This window comes from Heterocephalus glaber, unplaced genomic scaffold, assembly GCF_053883595.1.
Source record: "Heterocephalus glaber isolate CG9 unplaced genomic scaffold, H.glaber_assembly_v1.0 deba00000943, whole genome shotgun sequence".
In the NCBI taxonomy this organism is placed as follows: domain Eukaryota; kingdom Metazoa; phylum Chordata; class Mammalia; order Rodentia; family Bathyergidae; genus Heterocephalus; species Heterocephalus glaber.
This window is the reverse complement of record NW_028258175.1, coordinates 10,633,068-10,653,667: the sequence shown is the minus strand read 5'-3', so window position 1 is coordinate 10,653,667 and position 20,600 is coordinate 10,633,068. Positions and strand designations below refer to the sequence as shown.

The following is a 20,600-nucleotide window of genomic DNA, read 5'->3' as shown; positions in this document are numbered from 1 at the left end:
CCACGGGCAAAGTGGCATGATGACCCTCTGCCTCCCACAGCCTCATCAGGAGGCTGGGACCACCGCTGTGGCATCTTTGGAAGATGACATTAAGAATCTAATCTAAAAAAATCTTTTCCGAATACAAGGTTTCGGCTGAGAGGCCCTCCCCAGTTAGGTCTGGGGTCCCTGAAAATCAGAGGTCCCCACCCCAGCCCAGCCCAGCCTTGCACCCTTGACAGAGGCAAGGAGAATGCCTGCCACTGTGCCCCTGCCCTCCTGCTGGGGTGGTGCTTGTCACCCGGATGAGGAGCTGTGGAAATCTGGGTCAGGGCCAGCGAGGGGACTTGCACTTTTCTCCATGCAGGGCCTTGGGGTCGGTGATGTGGGGAAGCAGAGCTGTCTGGCCTCAGGGTCCCCTCATGAACCTTCAGCCCTGCCTTGCCGTTCTTTCCTTCTGCCGCACTGGGAATGGAACCCAGGGCCTTTGCACTGAGCTAAATACCCAGCCCTTTTATACAATTTTTTATGTTGAAGCAGGGTCTCACTAAGTCGCTAAGCTCTGCAGGCTGGGCTCAAACTTGCAATCTTCCTCCCTCGGCCTCCCAGAGGACTGAGATTACAGGTGTGTGCACCAGCATACCTGGCTTCTCCTGCTTTTCTTTGTGAAATAAAAACACAGAACAAGGGTCAGGGGTGTAGCTCAGTGGCACTGTGTCTGCCTAGCAAACGCAAGGTCCTGAGTTTGACCCCCAGAACAAGTCGGTGGCCTGGGTGCTTCTGTTCTGCCTGGCAGACATTTGGAACAAGCCTTGACAGCCAAATGTTCATGGATGGCTGCTCACAGTGTGTCCCGCGCTGTACATGCTGGACACCACAGAGTCAGCAAGTGACCCCATGAAGCAGGAACTGTCCTTTCCCCCATTTGACAGATGTGAAGACTGAGGCCTCGGCAGTGAGGTAACCCTCAATCAGGCAATTCCTGGAAAGGCGGTGGGGAGTACCCACAGTGTACCCGGAAGGGCCTTTGGGAGGAGCACCCTCTACTTCTTCTGATCCCTCTTGCATTAGGCTGGGGAGCTCCATGGTGCTCCTGACAGCTTCCCGGGTGGTGGGGGGAGGCAGGATTGCTCACCCTTGGTGGAGAGAGAAAGCCACTTGCCCACAGTTCCCCCTGGCCCAGGCTTTTCCTTTCGTTTGCCCTTCAGGTCAGTCCAGAACACCTCCCGCCACCTCCCACCCGAGCTGCAAGGCCTCACTGTCCAAGCTCAGCCATGCGTGGGGACAGCTGAGTCCCCTTTCTGCTTTCTGTTCCCTTCTTACTATGCTTCGTCCATTTATTACCCTCTGCCATTCATCTGTGAATCCCAGTAGGGCTCAAGAAAGATTTGTCAGAAAATGGGAAAAGGGAAAGAAGGTACTAGAAGAGAGGCAATGAGATGTAACAATAGGATGTGAAAAGGAGTCCGCTACAGGAGACCTGTGGTGTGCTTTATGGGCCTGGCATGTACTAAGTGCTCAATAAATCAACTGTAGCAATTATCATTAGCAATTAAATACGATGATAGGCATGCCTGTGTACACTATGAATAGATCAGTGCAAAGGCTTCTCAGTTCTTTCCTTTGAAATGTTGGTAGCACACAGTAGTACGCACCTGCAAAAGCCTGAGGCAGGCTGATCACAAATTCCAGCCCAGCCTGGGCAACTTAGCAAGAAGACCCTGTCTAAATAAATAAAATAAAACAAAGCCTCCAATCTCCAAAACCAAAAAAAAGTGGTTGGTTGTTCCTGGTATCCAGCCCCTCCCCCAGAGCAAAGGCAAAGTGGCAGAAGGCACTGGCATCTGATTAGGGCCAGCATAGCATGGCTCACCTCTCCCTGGTCACTCCGGGCTGCAGAGTTGACTTCTCAGGAGTTTGAACTGAGTGGCCCAAGTGTGCCAAGGAACTTGAAGAATCCTAGGAAGTCTGGCTGGAGTGAAAAATCTGGTCGATTTCCCTGTGAGCATTGAACTGCTTTCTGGGACCTGCATGACCATGACTGCCACCAGCTCCTAGACCAGCACCAACTGAAAACGAAATGCCATGGGATGTGGAGCTGTTTGTCCAGAGGTTGCACTTGGCAGCCCCCAGGCCATGTGGATCCCACAGATATGTTTCATTTGATCCCACAGAGTATTTGAAATAATAATAAATTGGATTCAGTGGCCAATGCTGTGAAGTCAGGAAATTTAAAAATCCAGATTTCTGGCTTTTCTTTAAAAAAAAAAATCATATGACCAAGAGATTTGTCAGCAGTCTGCGTTGCCATTGGCGAATGTCGGCTGGGGCACAGTAGAGAGAGTCAGGAGAGGCCCACTGCTATGACAAGTCGCCCCAAGCTTTCGGCCGCAGAACACAACGAATGCGGGCTCATTTCTTGCTCAAGTTGAAGTCCAAGGAGACGAGGTCAGGGGCACGACTGCCATAAACCGAGGACCACTGGAGGGTATCTTAGAGTCTATACACCATGCGTGCCAGAGGAAGACGTGGGGGTTCTTTTTTGAGTTTGTTTCAAGAATTGTTACAGATTTTACATCCAGAGAGGCCTCAGGTTTGCTAGGTTTTTTTTTTACCCACAGCAAATCAGTCAGCAACACTCACCTGGATCAAAAGGGCAGGACCCAGGCAAAAGGAGCACAGCATCATGGGAAACGTTTCCCGTGCCCAGGCCTGGGCCTGCTGAGCAAAACTCAAAATGATGTGATATAAACAGCATCTGTCGCTTCCAGGGGCCTGCCGCGGTAGTGTTTCAAGTGCCACTCACGCCTGAAATATGCTTCTGGTTTTGAAATGTGGTTCTCAGCTCACGAACGTATACAAACCACTCGCTCCCTTATTAAGAGACCCATTTTTTATTCTTTTTTTTCCCATTTTTTATTCTTTAATGGAGTTTTCTAAGCATGTGATGTCAGCCGAGATGGGAGCAGCCAGGGCAGCATGGATGGGCAGCTTCCCCTGGAGGGGTCCTGGCATGGGGTCTGTGTGTGTGTGCACCAGGGATGTCACATCTGTTCACGCCTTACATTTCCTCTTTGTTTCCCATGGTTAACTTTTTGTCAAGTTTTGCCAAAAAGTAGTCAATCTGAGTCACAATGCTTCTCTTTGCTGATGCCATGATATTAAGAAAAAAGTAGTAATTTTGCCTGTAATTTCTCTCTACCTCTCTCTCACCCTACCTGGAGGTCTCCACTATCAACAGCCTGATGCATGGGATGCCTTGGCATGGAGACAGGGCATCGTCACATCCTAAGAAATCATAACCAGTGTACACATATGTGTGCTATCTCTTGATACATGTGTTTTTTAAAAAAATAAAAATAGAACTAAAGTTACAGTTACCCAAGTGGGATAAATTCTAGAAATCTGCTGTCAATAGTACCTAATAGCTAGCACATGATATGGTTCAGTTGAAAATTTGTTAAAGACTAGATTCCACCCTAAGTGTGCTAACCACCTACCGACCACACCAAAGTGAGTAGATAATTTCAAAAGGACCCACGGAGGTGATGGATATGTTTATTACCTTGACTGTGGCGATGGTATCCAGGATGTATGCTTACATCCATTACATCTTAAAATATGCTCTTTTTTCAGTGATTGGAATAGAACCCCAGGATTTACATATGCTCTGCCTCTAAGTTACACCTCCCAGCCCCTTGCCACATCTTTAAAACACGAAAACAGATCATCGCTTCTCTTATCTAACAGATAATCTTATCTAACAGATCATCCGCTTCTCTTATCTCCATCCTTACCCCTTCAAATCAATGGATCAATCACTCCTTCAATGCTACCTATAGTTCCATGAGGTGAATGGGTCTCCATTTATGGAACATCTGGCTGGCAGATGTTAAAACGCTGTCATCAGAAGTCCATGACAGAGGAGGCAAGTGACTATGTGCCATCTTCATTTGACAAAGGGGAAACCGAGGCACGGGGCGGCAAGGTTTTCTCCAGGTCCTAATAGACGGGGCCCAGGGAAATCCGTCTAGCACTGCTCTTGCTTCGTGGTGCCACGAGGTGTCGCTGTTGAAGCTTGCTGCTGCACAGTTTCTGGTTCTTTGCTTCTTCTGGATCCTCATGGTGGGTGCCTAGATTCCCCCTTCCGGTTCAAAATCCTGTTAAACCCTCTATGGACACAGACTGACTTTGAATAACAGGGACGCAGGTTGGAAGCCATGGGCTCCTTATGCAAATCTACCTTCTCCCCATTGGTCATTTGGTGCGCAGGTCTCCGCAGTGACTGCAGCCCCTGTCTTTCCTGCCTCTTTCCTCCTCAGCCCAGCATCAGAGAGGGGACCTTAAGGGAGACTCCGGGAGGAGTCTTTGTGGAACATAGACAGCCCACTGGGAGGTGACCCTCAGACATGAAACTCATATCAAAGTTAAAGAACTCCAAACATGGCTTCATATATTCATGAACACGTAAACATAAACATCTTGCGTTTTCAGACACACGATCCTCTTTATCCATTGAAGCATAAACAGAACTCGAATTCAGGATTTTCCTCACTACTTTCTGATTCTACAGCACCTGCCCGACTGGTTTTACAGCTCTGTGGTAACACCAGACTCTAAGCAGAAGTGACAGTTTTGGGATTCATGTGTAACAACAACAGCAAAACAAAAAACAAGCACTTCTCCATACCTGAATTTATGCCCAGTTACTTTGTATAATTTTTTTGCATACATGGTATCCACAGTACATTACGTAAATTGCTTTTTTCTAAAGACCAATCTTCACCTGAAGCAGAGGCAGGATTTTGGGGAGACAGGGGTGAGGTGGAGGACTGTTGCTCCTTTCCCAGAATGATGTCACACAGGAGTCCTGGTCTACTCTTTGGATCGGAGGGAAAGACAAGGACAAGAACATTTGAGTGACAACTCCAAGCTTGCTGATATTGGCCTACCTGCCCAGCAACAGTGGTCTTTTTGCTTTTTAATGGGGAGGACTATTTGGGGGCGTTTTCAATGGATGTGAACACGGTGCTGTTGTTTGATGCTTCTCCAAAAAGAAATGAATGTATGCCTCAGTGGAGGGAACAATCAAGACTTTATTTGGCTTAATTCGGGATTGTTCTAATCTGTCTGTGTTCTAATATGTTATGGGGTGTGTGTGTAAGTGATTTAGGAAAAGAAATTACACATGGAATAACATCATCTTGTAGAAAACCCAATGTGCAAGGTAAGAAACGAAGGAACCCTTCCAACAGCTCCCCTATTACACTTCCCTCCCACAAGGCAACAATTGTTATCTGGGGGTGCCCCCTTCCTTCCCCTGGCCAGGGCTGGGATACTTACAAATGCAGCGTCTCAGGCTCCAGGCCAAACCTACAGAGTCAGAACCCGCACCTGAACGTGATCTCCCCGCGTGAGCACTTATTACTCCCCCAGCCCTGGGGATCGAACCCAGCACCTTCCCACTGAGCTACATGCCCAGCCCTTTTTATTTTATATTTTGAGACAAGATCTCGCTAAATTACCAAGTTGTCCAACATGGTCCGGAACCTGGACCCTCAGCCTCAGCCTGCTAGAGTGCTGGGATTTCAGGCATGCACCACCGTGTCTGGCTGGCGCTCACAGTTCTTTATGTGTATTAACTTTCACACTTGTGTACGTGCATGCAACACACGTGCTCCTTCTGGGGTGGAGAATGTGGCTCCACAACATGGCCCTCAGGACAGCAGTGGTTCTGAAAGCGAGGCCTGGGAACCAGCAAGATCAGCACCACCCTGAGCTTGAGCTCGTTACAAATGCAAATGACCAGGCCACACCCCAGAGCTAGGAAGGCAGGTCTAGGGGTGCAGCCTGCCGCCTGTGTTCCAAGCCTACTGCAGGCTCCCAGCACGAGAACCACTGCTGTCCAGTGGGAAGTCTGTTCCTCCCCTACCGGCCCCAGCTGCCCCTTTTCCCTTTCAGCCAGGGAGAGCCTGCTCTGGTGTGGCTGGTTCAGCACGGGACACACCAGGAACTCCATTAATGCTTCCTCTAATTAGGCACCTCAGACCCGTGCAAATTTCCCCAAATCAGTCAAGATTATAGACACCTGTCCTGGAGGCTGGGCTCACTGCCTATCTTCAAAGGCTTTTGAGCAGCCCGGGGATGCAGCCTCTAGCAACGCAAAGAAAACCTGTGCGAAACTCCATTTCCTGGGCTCTCCCGCAGCTGCTTCACCGAAGCCACCGCTGGCCACACACCCATTTTACAGAGGGGCAAAGGGAGGCTCAGACCAAGAGGTTTAGATTTTCAAGTCAGACTTGCTTCGAGCCTGAGAAGGGCTTCCTCGTTCTCGAATGCAACGCCTACAGTGGATTTCCTTTTAAAAATAGCAAGCCAGACACTGCTGACTCTGGGCGTGGACTCCATGTCAGGCAAGCAACCACAGTTCTCTCATGAGGATGCATAAAATTGGATTTTAACGTTCAGAAAAACGTGAAGTAGCCCTTAAACCCGATGAGACCAGTCAGCGATGTCTGTCTTCCTGGCTGAAGCGCGCTAGGCCTCCGCTGGGGTCGCGATCCGCAGGTGGCCCCACCTTGTAGGCGACCCTGGCCCACCTGGAGCTCCGCACCTCCCGGAGAAGGAGGAGGAGGAGGAGCCCTGAGCAGCTAAACGCCAAGCGCGCGGCCCAGATCCGCCGAGGAAGGACCTCCCAGGACTTGCGATTTGTGGGAGGAAGAGAGTGAGCCTGAGGCTAAACTGCAGGAAAACAGTTGGCTCCGTAGTCTGCGGAACAGAGATCCTCCCTAAAAAGTCACCCGTCGCTAGAGTGAAGGAAGAAAGGAAGCCAGGCACGGACGGGGTTCGAACCCGTGATCTTCGGTTTACGAGACCGACGCCTTACCACTTGGCCACCGCGCCTGCGTTAGAATGGCGGCCCCGTGAACCTCTATGCTGGCTCTGCTCCCGCGAGCTCGCCCCGCGGGCACGAGCGTGAGCAGGCCGGCCCCGCCCCTCGCGGCCCGGTGGGCGGGACTCTGCGGAGCGCGGCCCCCCCAGGAACTCGGGGCTCCCGGAGTCCCCGGAGTCCCTGCGGGCTGGTCAGAGGCGTGTCTGGAGATCCGGAGCGCCCGGGGCGCTTGCGAACGTCCTGGAGAGCAGGGTTCGAATTCCAGCTCCGCCAGAGAGCCGGCGACCCTGGGAGGCTGGTCTTGGAGCCTCCCCACCCGGGAAGCGGAGGGATGGTGGCCGTTGTCATTATTAATCCGACCCCGAGGCGACTGCCGCTGTCCTGCCTGCTCGGAGTGCACGCTCAGCAAGGGTTGTGAATGAATCCGTACGTTTTATAAAATAAAAAGCCCCAAACTCCTCCCTCCCCCAGATGGCCCCTCCCGCCACCAGCAGCAAGCGGGATTTTGTTAGAAACGCAGCTCCCGGAGCTGGTGATTTTACAGCTCTGCCCCCTTTCCGAGTCTCGCTAGATAGCGCACGGTATTTGATAATCCCTGTTTGTTATTCACTGATGAAATGCATAAGATGTACAAATTGTATAAACCACACTAGAGTATGTACTACCGTGAATAGGATCCTTACTCAGCGGTGGAGTACCCTAGTCTCTGTAATAGCCGCACGTTGCTCTATTGAGTGGTTGCTCCACAATTGATTTAATTTGGTTCTGGGAGCTGGACATTGGACTGTCTGCAGCTTTTTGGCTGCTATGTTTATCTCTGTCTCCTGGTGCCTGTGATGCTTAGGGTACAGAAGGATGTACAATAAGGATCTCCACAGCCCACCGGCAGGTGTAAAGAAATAAATAGGAACGTAGAAATACCAGGACTGTTCGCCAAGTCACCATACGCATCAGCATTTGAGCATTTGCATAGAAAGGGGTCGGATATTTTCCCTCGAGATACGGAGTGCGGACCCCTGAGGAAAAGCACCTGGAGGGCTTGGCCACCAACTACAAATCTCCCGGCAGCTTCCTATTTAACAACAACAACAGAATTGGACAAAAGTTTTAGAATCAAAACATGCATAAGCAAGCACTATTTCTGAAGAGTTGAAGATCAAGTTGGGACTGTGTGTGTGTGTGTGTGTGTGTGTGTGTGTTGATCATTGGGTTGCTGGAGTTACCATAGAGGGGCTTATCAAAAGTGAAAACATTAGCAAATGAGGGGGAAAGCATGTGGCAGCTGAGCTCAGAATTAACTGGCAGGTAGACTAGAAATTAGATTTCAGCAGGTAATTTGATCAGCTGAGTCTTCTGAGGGAAAGGAGGTAAAGTGAAAAGATGTGTATGTCTGGTGGCAGCAACATGCTCTAGGTATCCACAGGTTTAGGGGGCTCCGGGACCTATGAGCCGTAAACTAGGGAACCCAGGTGCCAGGAGGTGGGTGGTAAGAACCCACTTCTCTCACAGGTGTGAAGCAGCCCGAGAGGCCATGTGGATCTCTCTGTCCTGCCCCTAAATCAAAAGGAGTGCCCGTGCATGGTAGGATGCCAATAAATACCACCAAAGAAATCAGCATGCAAGGCTCTCTTCCATGTTGTCCTGAAAACCTTCCTTTGCCAACACCCTGCAGCCACCAGGCCGAGATTGTCCCAGTGCTGACCAGCCAGCACACTGTTTGATGACCAAGCTGACACCTCCAACTTCTTGGTGATCAGGAATCACCTGTTACTCACCTTTATTGAAAGAATTTAAATTCAGCTGTTACGGCTTATATCTAAATGTTCCCCCAAACCCTCATGCACTCATAGGTGGGGCTTCTGGGAGGTGCTTGGGCCATGGGGGTTTGGTGCTGGATTAGTCCACTGATGGTTTACAGCTGAGTGTAATGGGAGGGGAACCCTGGTGGGAAGAGGTGGGTCACTGTGGACTCGGCCTGAAGAGGGTATATAAGTACCGTTCCTTCTTCCGCCCTTGATGCCACTCTACTCCTCACTGCTGTGCTGTGGACTGTTTCTCCTCTGTGACGCCCTTCTGCTGTGCTCCCCTGCATTGGAGCCAGCTGACTACGGACTGAAACCTCTGCAACTGTGAGCTGAAATAAACCTTTCCTCCTTTAACTTGTGGGTGTTGGGTATGGCATCTCAGCAAGGAGAAAAGTAACTAAGATACCAGCAAATGTTTCCTCCTCCTGCCTGTATTGGTGCAGGTGAATCATCAGGATGTATAAATAAAAGTGACCTCATCCCAGGTTCTTCCAAATGCTGGGTGAGGATCTAGGGGTAGCTGAAGCAGAGGGTTCTCTGAAAAGCCTGGGGAGGCAGCATTTTAGGTGAGAAAATGTCAAAATTATCTGGTGACAAATTCAGGTGACATGATGGAATAAATTTTGATCTTTTTGTTTCATCTGTATAATTTAGTTCCCTCAGTTTGAATAATTTATAAGCATCTACATTTCCTTTGTGTCAAAACTTCAGCAATTTTTTCTATTTTTGAAAAGCTATCCATACATTTTTTTTTTTTTCTTTTTGGTACTGGGGGTCAAACTTGGGACCTTGCACTTGCAAGGCAGGTGGCGGCACCACTGAGCTAAATCCCCAGCCCCTATCCATAGAGTTTTTAATCTTTTTCCAGCACCTCTTTAGTTTTCCTATGCCTGTCCCCAAAGTCGGAATTCTTAACTAGAGGCTTCTGCACTCAAGACCAGGAAATCTGTGAATTCCCTAAAAGTAGATGTAAAATGTTTATTTTTATGGAAAATGGATGCCACAGTTTTATCAGGTTTTATTTTTTTTAAGGGGCTATTCTAGGGGTCAAACCAAAGGCCATGGGTTTGCTAGGCAAGCACTGTGGTGCTGAACTACATTCCCGGCCCAGTCAGGTTTCAAAAAAGGCCTCTTGAAGGTCTTACAAGCCTTTGAGACTTTTTTCCTTTCTTCCCTCGATGGGGTGTGGTTCATCAAATCCCACCAAGATGTAACATCTATCTGCAGTGTTTTAATTATATTTGGGGGTACTTGAAAAAGTGTTTCAACAGCTCGATGCCAGTGTCCGCCAGACTCACTCCCCTTCCAGGGACTACTCTCAGCATCTACCTATGCCCTCCGCAGATCAAAGATGAGCAACACTGGCCTCTCACAGCCTGTGAGGGGCTCACACCTGCATTGTCTCAGTCACGCCCTGGCTGTGGCTCAGTGGGATTCTCTCTGATGGTGCTTATGGCCCATCTGCAGATCTCATTAAGCACAGACCCCAATTCGGTGGGCCTGGGTGGGGCTCAGGTTCTGTGTTTCTAACCACCTAGGGGATGCTATGGCTGCTGGTTCATGACCTCACTAGGAGAATCACTTAAAATGCTTTCAAGTATTCTTGGAGAAGCTCATTTGCTTGTGGAATGGAAAATACCCTCCTGGTTGAATATTTAGGTCACCTGGGTAATGTCAGCAGGGTTTTGTTTTTTTTAACTAAGACCTTAAAAAAAGACTACCTGAAACACCCTTAGCTACTCACAGAATCTCAGCTTCTGGTGGTAGAGGAGCTACATTTTGAGTGATAGAGAATTTAGAACCCAGATCCAGCTGGGTGGAGGCCAGAGAACACAGCCCCCTTTTTCATTGTTTCTGATAAATTTGATGACTTAGAATAGGCTGAGTATGTCAAATGCATGGCAAGGCTAGGCAGGTTGTATATACCTGAAGTTGAGCAGTTGTAGAACACAGAATAAGGGAGCTAGGCCACGTGGTGCTCGCCATTTTATGCTGCACCATTTTATAGCCTCACCAGAAGTACAAGTGCTCCAAGCCAGGTGTGATTGCCGTTTAGCGAGAGACTATCTCAAAGAGAAAAAAGTGTTTCAGGTACTTTACATCTTTCCCAAATGCTTCCATCCTCTGCCTTTTCAAACTTAGTTGTCTTAGTGGGCCTGTAATATATCATTTTAATTTGCATCTTCCTGGTGACTAATGATGTTAAATACTTTTTCATGTGCTTGTTAGCCATTTGTTCTCTTTTTTATTTTTATTTTTTTGGGGGTACCGGGGATCAAACTCAGGACCTTGCGCTTTCGAGGCAGGTGGCAGAACCACTGAGCTAAATCCCCGGTCCCCATTTGTTCTCTTTTGTGAGTTTTTTGCCCATGTTTAAGGTTGGCATCTCACTGAATCACAAATGTTCTTTGTATATTGCTTATATAAATTTTTATGAGGTATAATATGATTGTGAATATTTCCTCCTAGTCTGTAGCTCACAATCTCATTTTCTTACTGGTATCTTGGGAAGAACAGAACTTTTAAATATTGATGGCGTACAATTGATCATTTGTTTTTCTTTTACACTTCATGTTTTTCACGTCCTAAGAAATCCTCATCCACCAAGGTTACAAAATTTTTCTTCTAGGCTTTTGTCTAGAATTTTATTGCTTTAGCTTTCCCTTGAAGTTTGTGACCCATTTTGAGTTAATTTTTGTGCATGGCATGAGGTAAAACTTTTAACATTTCTTTTTTCCCCCCATATAGATTTCTGGTTGCTCCAGCCCCATCTTTGAAATGGCCATGCTCTCCCCATTGAATTGCCTCTGTACCTTTGTTAAGATTGAGTTGACTGTATCTGTATCTGTGTGATCTATTTCTCGACTTTGTATTCTACATGATTTCTCTGTCCATTCATCTTTATGACAGGCACTACACAGTCTTGATTACTGTGTCTTTCTGGTGAGTACTGAAATCAAGGATCGGAAATCCTCCAACTTTATTCTTCCCATGCAAAATTGTTTTGTTTATTCTAAGTCCTTTGCATTTCCCTATCAGTTTTAGAAGCAGCTCATCAGAGTCTACAAAATACCTTCTGTGTGGTTTTGCTTGGGACTGCCTTGAATCTATAGAGGAATTTGGGAGAAATCAGCGACAATATGGAACCTTCCAATCCATGAATATTCCATTTCCCAATTGTTTGTTGCTGGAGTCTTTAGCTCTGTTTTCTTTTCTTTTTCTGAGTCTTTTCTTCCAAATTTATTTCCTTGGAGTTTTACTGTATGAATTCCCATGATTTTTGGTGGAAGGAGATCACTTTCTTTTGACACTTGTCTGAGCAAAAGTCCCTGCCACGTGTGGGAATAGATTGTACGGCACCCCCAAAATGCATTGTTGCCGTGTAGCCAAAAATCTCACGGCTCAGCTCGGAAGGAGAGGTGATGATTACTGCCTCAACACCATTTAACAAATAATGGCAACCTTGCACAAAGTGCATCTTTCTGCAGAGAAGTGAGCGCTATGCTGCAGGCCTAGTGTCACCTCGCCCAATCAGCCTTTGAAACTCTCACCTTGGAGAGAATCTGTTTAAATTGGCTCATTCCAGACCCAGAGCAAGATCAAGTTGGCAGCTATGAATAATAAGAAGGTTTTTTTCTGTTTTCTCCCCTTCCTATTTTTTTTCTCTTCTTTCCCAGATAAGCTTGAAAAAGGTCAACTAGATTATCCGAGGCACAACATTAGCATGCAGAGTCAACAATGAGTTGATGAATATAAGTGGTAGACAGTAACAAAATAAATGGCTATTTTTCTTTATTACCTCCTGCATGTAGCACAGGGCTCCTTCTCCTCTCCACCCCTCTTTTTCCACCTCCTTTTCCAAGGTGACAGCTACTATGAATTTATCTTATATTGTTACTTACCTGTTTTGTATTGATATGTAAGACCGTGGGCCTTACCAAACGCTCCGAGGAGCTGACTGCAGCAAAGAACACCCGGGAGGGAACACACCGGACAAGTTGGAAAGTAGAACAGACCTTTATTAGTCTGGCCAGACGGCACTCCCAAAGCAAAGTAGCTTAGAGAGGCAACTGGCTCAGAGTCCGAGGCTGTTTTTATAGGGGGTTGAGGGGGAAGTTAACATACAGAATTAAAGAAAAGGGGACAAAAGTTAGTGGTCGGCTGTCACGTATTGATGGTCAGCAGACATTTGCAGTTTGTTTTATAGATTGTGGTGCCTGGAACATCAGTTCCGGGCAAACAAGGAGTTGAGTAGTTTACTCTGGGACTTTAGGTCTGTTACAGATTTTTATCTAGTGTCCCAAAACTAACAAGCATCTTTATCCATTAACTCACATTTAATCACAATGGGGCTGGAGAAAAGGAACAAAGGTTATGCAGTCCCACAGATGTGTACTTATAGGAATAGGGTTATTCTCCCCACAAATAGTATTGTATGAGAGCTAGAGAGAGAGACAGCCAGCCAGCCAGCCAGAGACTGTTACTGGGCATCAAACCCATGGAGCACTAAGCTACATTCCCAGCCCTTTCCATTTTTAAATTTTAAGACCCGTTACTGCTAAATTGCCTAATCTGGCCTCGAATTTGCAATCTTCCTGCCTCAGTCTCCAGACTAGTGGGGATTACAGGCATGGACTTCCATGCCTAGCTGTACATCTTTTAAACATGTATTTTTATATTTATTTATTTATTTATTTATTTATTTGGTACCGGGGATCAAACTTGGGTCCTTGCGCTTGTGCAGCAGGCGGTGAAACCACTGAGCTAAATCCCTGGCCCTAAACATGTATTTTTAAACATGTTTTTAAAATACCACAAAGCACTAGCGGCCCCACTGTATTTGCTGTGGTTGTAGTTGAGGCCTTGTTTGTTGTATTCTAATTCCCTAGGTGACGGCTGCACTAGGTTTTCATGATTCCCCTACTGTTGCCCACCTAGCTTGTTTCTGTCTGTCTCCATGCAGACAGCTGCTCGTGGGTCTTCCCTCTTGGCCTGCTCATGCACATGTGAGGTGTGGAGGGTTCTTGAGCATAAACGTCAGGGGTTGTCACGTTCCTAAGATAATTTTTGTCATTATTTTACCATCCCTTAAGCAACTGTTCTGTAAATATCTAAGAAGGGAGCAAGCTGGCCCTAAGTCCAAGGTTCAGGTTGTGGCCTGAGTCTTATTTTTAGCTTGGGTGGGATTGGCGGAAGAGTCAGAAATAATCAGCCCCACGTTTTGTGTAACAGTGTGCCTAAGGGTTACCCAACTGGTTGAGATTTGTCACTGGTTTGAGTGTATTAAACCAAACAGATTGTTTTGGCTATTTTCAAGCTATTAGGAAATGATATGTGAACCTTCAAAACTGGTTCCTTTGTGTATGTTGACACTTTGTAAAGTGCTATGAGCATCTCACATGAATGACAAGTCTCAATATACAAGAATCATTTATTTTCCTTTACGCTTATTAATATACAATGTTTCAAAATCTTAAACCTTTGGGCTAGGATTTAGTTCAGTGGCACAGTGCCAAGATCCTGAGTTCGATCCCCAGTACCAAAAAGAAAAAACCCCAAAACTCAAACCTTTATTCACAGTATCCAGGAAGTTATTTTAATAGGTAGGTAGGTAGAGAAAGAGCTTTTTCTAGACCTTGTATTTAATGATCACTGTTACATAAATGACATTTGATTTTTCTGGGTTGGATTTTTCTTTAAACATAAAATGTTGGTGAATTTGTGTTTACTGATGGGCCACTTTCTACATACATGCTCAGCATACCCCTCTTTGAAGCATAGGAGTCAAAGTGGTAGTACATACACAGTTAAGGAATATATGTGATGAAGTTTAAAGTGACTATTAAAAATGTCATCTCCTGTCATCCAACACCAATTATCATCTCCCTGGATTCTGGTGTGGGAGGTAATTATTTCCAAGGCTGTTCTTGGCAACTTGCAAAGATAAATGGGTGGAGGCCGGGAATTTTTTTCTGCCGCTTGCCCTTGCAAATGCAAGGTCCGGAGTTCAATCCCCGGCACCAAAAAAAAAAAAAAAGATAAATGGGTGGAAAGAAATGAAAGCAGGATGTGCTGATCAGTTTACTTACAGAACTGAATGTATCTTTTCCATTCTCCCCTTGTGGCTTAGCCTCAGTGCTTGGGAAAAGTGTAAACTGATAGGTAAAGCTCAGGTGCAAAATGTTGAACATGAAGTGTGACCTTTCCTTTTCCCTGGCCGCATTATGGGCATGTTCAAATTTCTTTTACGGAAATGTGAATATGATTTTTATTAGAAACATGTTGTTGCTTTTCATTTCATGCCTCTTAAGGAGCTGTCATTGATTCTCTTTGCAATTCTGCATCTCCAGCACTACTTGGTAGATGCAAGCTTACTGCCCCAGAAGTTTGGAGTGTTTTTCCTCTCATGTTAACTTTTGTGTTTGCCAGTTGTCATGGTACATGCGCAAGTGCCATTTAGTCCTATGTTCTCTTTAAAATTAACACAAGGAAATATTTACCAATACCACAGCCAGGCCTTACATTATCTGAAATAAAATCCACTAGTTCTATCCTGAAGAAATCCAGGGCTTTTTTATTTTTATTTTTTTGTCCTCTCTTTTGGTACCAGGGATCAAACTTAGGACCTTGTGCTTGCCAGGCAAGTGCATTGCCACTGAGCTACATCCCTTGCCTGTCCTCTTTTGAATTGGTTTGCCTCTTTTGTTGTTTATATCTTTTTCTTTTTTTTTTGGTACCGGGGATCAAACTTGGGTCCTTGCGCTTGCGCAGCAGGCGGCGAAACCACTGAGCTAAATCCCCGGCCCTGTTGTTTATATCTTTTGTGATCCTTTCCTTACCCTCTAATCACCACCATTCTCTTATTTGTCACTATATGCTCATTTTGCTTATCCTATGATTTTATATAAATGAAATCAAATAGTATGTCGGGAGCAATGCCACATAATTTTAGGGAAAAATCCTGGTTCTCCTGCCTACAAGCCAGCTATGTCATTCTGAGACAACTCCATTTTGGCCCCTGGTCCCAATGAGCCCTCAATGATCCAGTGATGCTGTGATGCTCCAGGACAAGATTACACCAGCTGAAGACATCCTGGGAGGAACAAAATCTTCATCTACTCAGTTCCTCATTGTTTTTGGATTTCCACAGCAACCCCCGGTCATTTGTTACACTTTGTTTATCCTGATGTACTGAACTCTCTGCAGGTCGTTTGTTACATTTGTTTCTTCCAATGTACTGAATAAAAGGTGCAGTAAGCTGGGGGCTTTCGTCTTTGGTGCCCAGAGCAGCACTCATCAGACCCAAAACTCAGCTTCTTCTCAAAGTTTCATTTTTCTACCTTTCCCGTAATTCACCTTGTGCTGCTGTGGCTTGCAGGAGACTAGGACTTACTGCAGAGGTTCTAGTAACGTCCCCTTTCCCTGTTCCCTACAATGGTATATACTCCTTCCTGTCTCCTTTCATTCAGCCAAGTGTTTTGAGATTCATATGTGTTGTACATTATTGGGTACTATATCCATCAGCTTTCTGCTGCAGTGACCAAATACCTTACAAAAGGAAGAGAGGTTTATTTTTGCCTCACAGTTTTAGTGGGTTCAATCCATGGCTGTCTGGCCCCAAGGCAGAAGCATCGTGGTGGAAAGGGAGGGTGGAGGAGAGCTGCTTGCATCATGGTGGCCAGGGAGCAGAGAGAGCGGGAAAGAGGCAGAGACAAAGCGGCAGAGAAGACCTACCCTCTAAGCACACCCCCAGGGACCTAATCCAACTAGGCCCCACCTTTTAACAGCCCATTCTGCTAAGGGGCTCACTCCATTGCTGAGGTCAGCACCCTCACGATCTGGTCACCTCTCTAAGGCCCTGCCTCTGAGCACTGCTGCTCTGGGGATAAACTTTTCCATACACGAGTCTTTGGGAGATGCCAGTACTTCCTATTTAAACGATCACAGCTACCAAGAACTCATGTCTTCTTGTTGAGTGGCATGGACATTTCAGTAGTTTCCAGTTTTGATCATTACAAATAAAACTGCTATGAACGTGAATGTACAAACTTTGGATGTAAGTTTTATTGCTCTCAGACACATAGGCCTGGAATCCCTGTATCATATATTTCTTTTAAAGAAATGGTCAGAACTGTTTCTCCAAGTGGTTGTACCATCCTACATTCCCACTGATGGTGTAGGAGAGTTCCACTTCCTCCATATCCCCACCCACACTTGGTTACTTTTTACCTTTAGTCATTCAGATAGGGGTGTGTGTAGTGTTGTACATTGTGGTTTTAATTTACATTTCCCTAATGACTCATATTGAGCATGTTTTCTTTCCTATGTTTATTTTCCATTTATCTTTGGTGAAATGTATATTCAAAGCCTTTATGTATTTTTACTAAGTTCTTTTATTTTTTGTTGAATTTTGAGAATTCTTGCTATATCTTAAATATAAAACATTTATCAGATATATGACTTCCGAATATTGTGTCTTGCTCTCTGGATCTTTTCAGTCTCTTAACTCTGTCCATTGAAAAGGAGAAATATCAAATTTTGATAAAATCTACTTCACCAATTTGTTCTTCTGTGGGTCATTCTTTTTGTTGTTATAGCTAAGAAATCTTTGCCTAACTCAAAGTCACAAATATAGTTTCCTTTGGGAGCTTTTTTTTTTTTATAGTTTCAGGTTTGTGATCCATTAGGATTTTATTTTATTTTACTTTAAAAATATTTTATTTAGAGGAAATGATCTAGTGGTTCTGTGTTTCACTTTCACAAAAATCAAAGCTCCCCAAGGACAGAAAACAAAGAATTTAGCTTTAGTCCCAAGCAAAAAGTAGATACACTACTTCAAAAAATGTTTGTTGTGTAAAATAATGGCAACTGCAGAAACAGAACTGTGCCATCCTCAGTTTCTGTTCACAACTGGTTTTCACTCTCATCCATCCAGTGTGCTCACTCATGACTTGGCTGACAAAGTCCAAGTGTGTGATATCTCAAGCAGAATCCATTCTATATACCCGAGTGAGCTCTGCTGAAGAAATCTGCCAAGATCCTCCAAGCTACTTTTTGTTCCCTCTGGTCTCAACGCTGTCAGCTCAGGGCCAGCTGCAGAGGTAGTCAGCTCGAATGAATCCCATCACACTCAGCTCCAGAATGTGCCTTTCGGCAGACCTTCAAACGATTCCTCCTGGAGAAAAGTGCAGTGGAGTTCAGAACAGAACCACGGCTTCTTCCTACCCATCTGACGAATGCAAGCTCTGACTCATACTGTAGAAACACGTTGACCAGCTGAGGCGGGTTCTCGGTGTTGGAATGTTTTTTAGTGTAGGAAATAAACTGACCACGGAGGCGACCAAGTGCTGCCTTGGTCAGAAGCCGGGTAAACCGTAGATGTTCTGCAGAGGGCGGGGAAGTATTAGCAAGTTCCCGGGGACAGCGCTCTTCTGCGCCTCCTTCCGCCCTGCCAGCGCCTGTGACCTGGTAAAGCTGCAGGCAAGGCGCTGGGGGGATCGTGGGGAAAGGGTTGTTCTCAAACAGGGCACCCTAGGGCGACAGCTCCTTTTAGCCCACCGAGACGGGGAAAGGCTACAGTGTCAGGGCCTCCAGGAGGGTGAAAGGCATCAGACCCGTGCTTTGCAGATTTCTTGGGTTCCAGCATCAATAGAGCTGGGGGATGTGAGGCTCCATTTCTTTCTGACCCACTTCCCTAGGTAGTCGTCTCGAGCTTTCCCGTTGACTGTAGAGCTCGCTGCATGCGGCTCCCTAGGACACTGGAGACTCCATCCGGGTCACAGCTCCGTCCCCACAGCCCAAGCACTGGATGGGGTCAAGCGGGCCCAGGCTGGGTGCAGCGGGGCGACTCGGGCTCCGTTGCACCGAGGCAGAGTGGCAGTGTTCCTGTTGCAAATTGCCACGTGCACCCACGCTGTGCCAACTTCTGGGCCTCCAGCCTAAAAGCTAGAGTTAATTTTATATATGATGGTGTGAGTTATGGATTGATATATGTATGTATGTGTATATATATATGTGTATCTTTTTTCCAGTACTGGGACTTGAACCCAGAGCCTTCACACAGAGCTACATATCCAAACTTTTTTTTTTTTGTAAGATAGGATCTCACTTAAGTAACTAACTTGCCCAGACTGGGCTTGAACTGTTGATCCTCCTGCCTCAGCCTCGAGTGGATGGGCATGCACCACCACAACTGGTTCACACCCACTCTTTTCTTTCTTTTTGCATATTGCTATTTGTCAGCATCTTTGATCGAACAGATCATCCTTCTCCACTGAATTGCCTTTGTACCTTTAAAAATCAATTGTCCATGTATGTGGACCTCTTTCTGGGCTCTAGTTTGTTCCATAGACCTGTTCGTCTACCTTTATCAGTTTAATGTAGCCTTATAATAAGTCTTGAACTCTGCTGGTGTTAGTCTTCAACTTTCTTCTTTTTGACCCTTCTAAATATCTTAGCATTTCTATATGAATTATAGAATGCGGCAACAATTTCTACAAAAAGCCTAACAGTTTGACAGGGGTTCCATTAAATTTGTAGGTTTGGGGAAAATTAACATATTAAAGATAACAAGTCTTAAAGTCCAAGGACATGATATCTATTTAGGGCTTTTGATTTTTCTTAGCAGAATTTTGTACCTTATAGTGCATAGATCTTTCACATCTTTCTCAGAGCTATTCATATATTTTATGTACAGGACAACACTCTGTTTTTGTTTGTTTTTGTGTGGTGCTGGGGATGAACCCCAGGGCTTGTGCATGCTTAGCACACACTCTATTACCTTCACCCATATTTCTTATTTTTGATGTTATTGTAAGAGATACTACTTTTAAAATTTCAAATTCATGATTGATCATTGCCAGTGGAAGAAATATGATTGACTTTTATATATTGATCTGGCATTCTGCAGTCTTGCTAAACTCTATTAGTTCTTTTGTACCTTCCTTTCGATTTCTGCACAAAAAATTATTTATCTGTGAATGGCAGTTTTACTTCTTGCCAGTGTAAATGTCTTTTATTATTTATTTTTTGTGTACCAGGGACTGAACTTGGGAACTTGTGCTTGTGAGGCAGGTGGCGCCACCACCGAGCTAAAGCCCCGGCCCGTGAATGTCTTTTATTAATTTTGTTGCTCTGTTGACTGGGACTTGCAGTCTGAAGTTGAGTAGAAGTGCTAATGGGAGGGATTGTTTCTTACCTAAAGGTGGAAGCATTTAGTCTTTTCAATTTTTTTTTTTTTGTAGAAAATAGACCTGCAAAGATTTAATTGATGCAGTATAGTCTTTTCAATATTAAGCATGATATTAATGTTAGGTTTGGTACAGGGGCCTTTATTAGGTGGAAATTTCCTTTGTTCCTGCTTTTTGGAGAGAAATTTTTTAAAGTTAGGAAACAATATTGAGGTTTTTAAAAAATGGTTTTCTGGGGGCCGGGGATTTAGCTCAGTGGTTCTGGCACCTTCCTTGCAAGCGCAAGGTCCCGAGTTCGATCCCCGGTACCAAAAAGAAAAAATGGTTTTCTGGATCTAGTGAGATCATGATTTAATTTTTTTTACCTTGTTAACGTAAAGAATTATATTGATTAGTTTTTCAAATATTAAACCAACCCTGCATTCTTGGGATAAACTCGTTTGGTCCATGTCTTAGTCACGGTATTATTGTTGGGACAAAATACACCCACTACTTAAAGGAGGAGAATTTTATTTTGGCTCAGGTTTTCAGAGGATTCAATCCAACTGGTTGGCTCTGAGGCAGAATTGGTATGGCAGAGGCATAGTGGAGGAATGCTGCTCACACAGGGAGGGAGAAAAAGAGAGAGGAAGAGAATATGAATATGAGAGAGAGAATGAGTAGGAAGTAAGAATATACCCTGCCAGGGCACTCCCCCAGGGACCTGCCTCCTCTCACCGAGTCTTGTCTCTCAAC

The 20,600-nt window shown here is 45.5% G+C and overlaps 1 non-coding gene across 1 annotated transcript; it reads right to left on the bottom strand.

Annotated features, from left to right (window-relative positions):
• Positions 1 to 6,810: 6,810 nt before the first annotated feature.
• Trnat-cgu (transfer RNA threonine (anticodon CGU)) lies at positions 6,811 to 6,882 on the bottom strand. Its single transcript has one exon. It is a non-coding gene; the product is annotated as a tRNA-Thr (tRNA).
• Between the last annotated feature and the right edge of the window lie 13,718 nt (positions 6,883 to 20,600).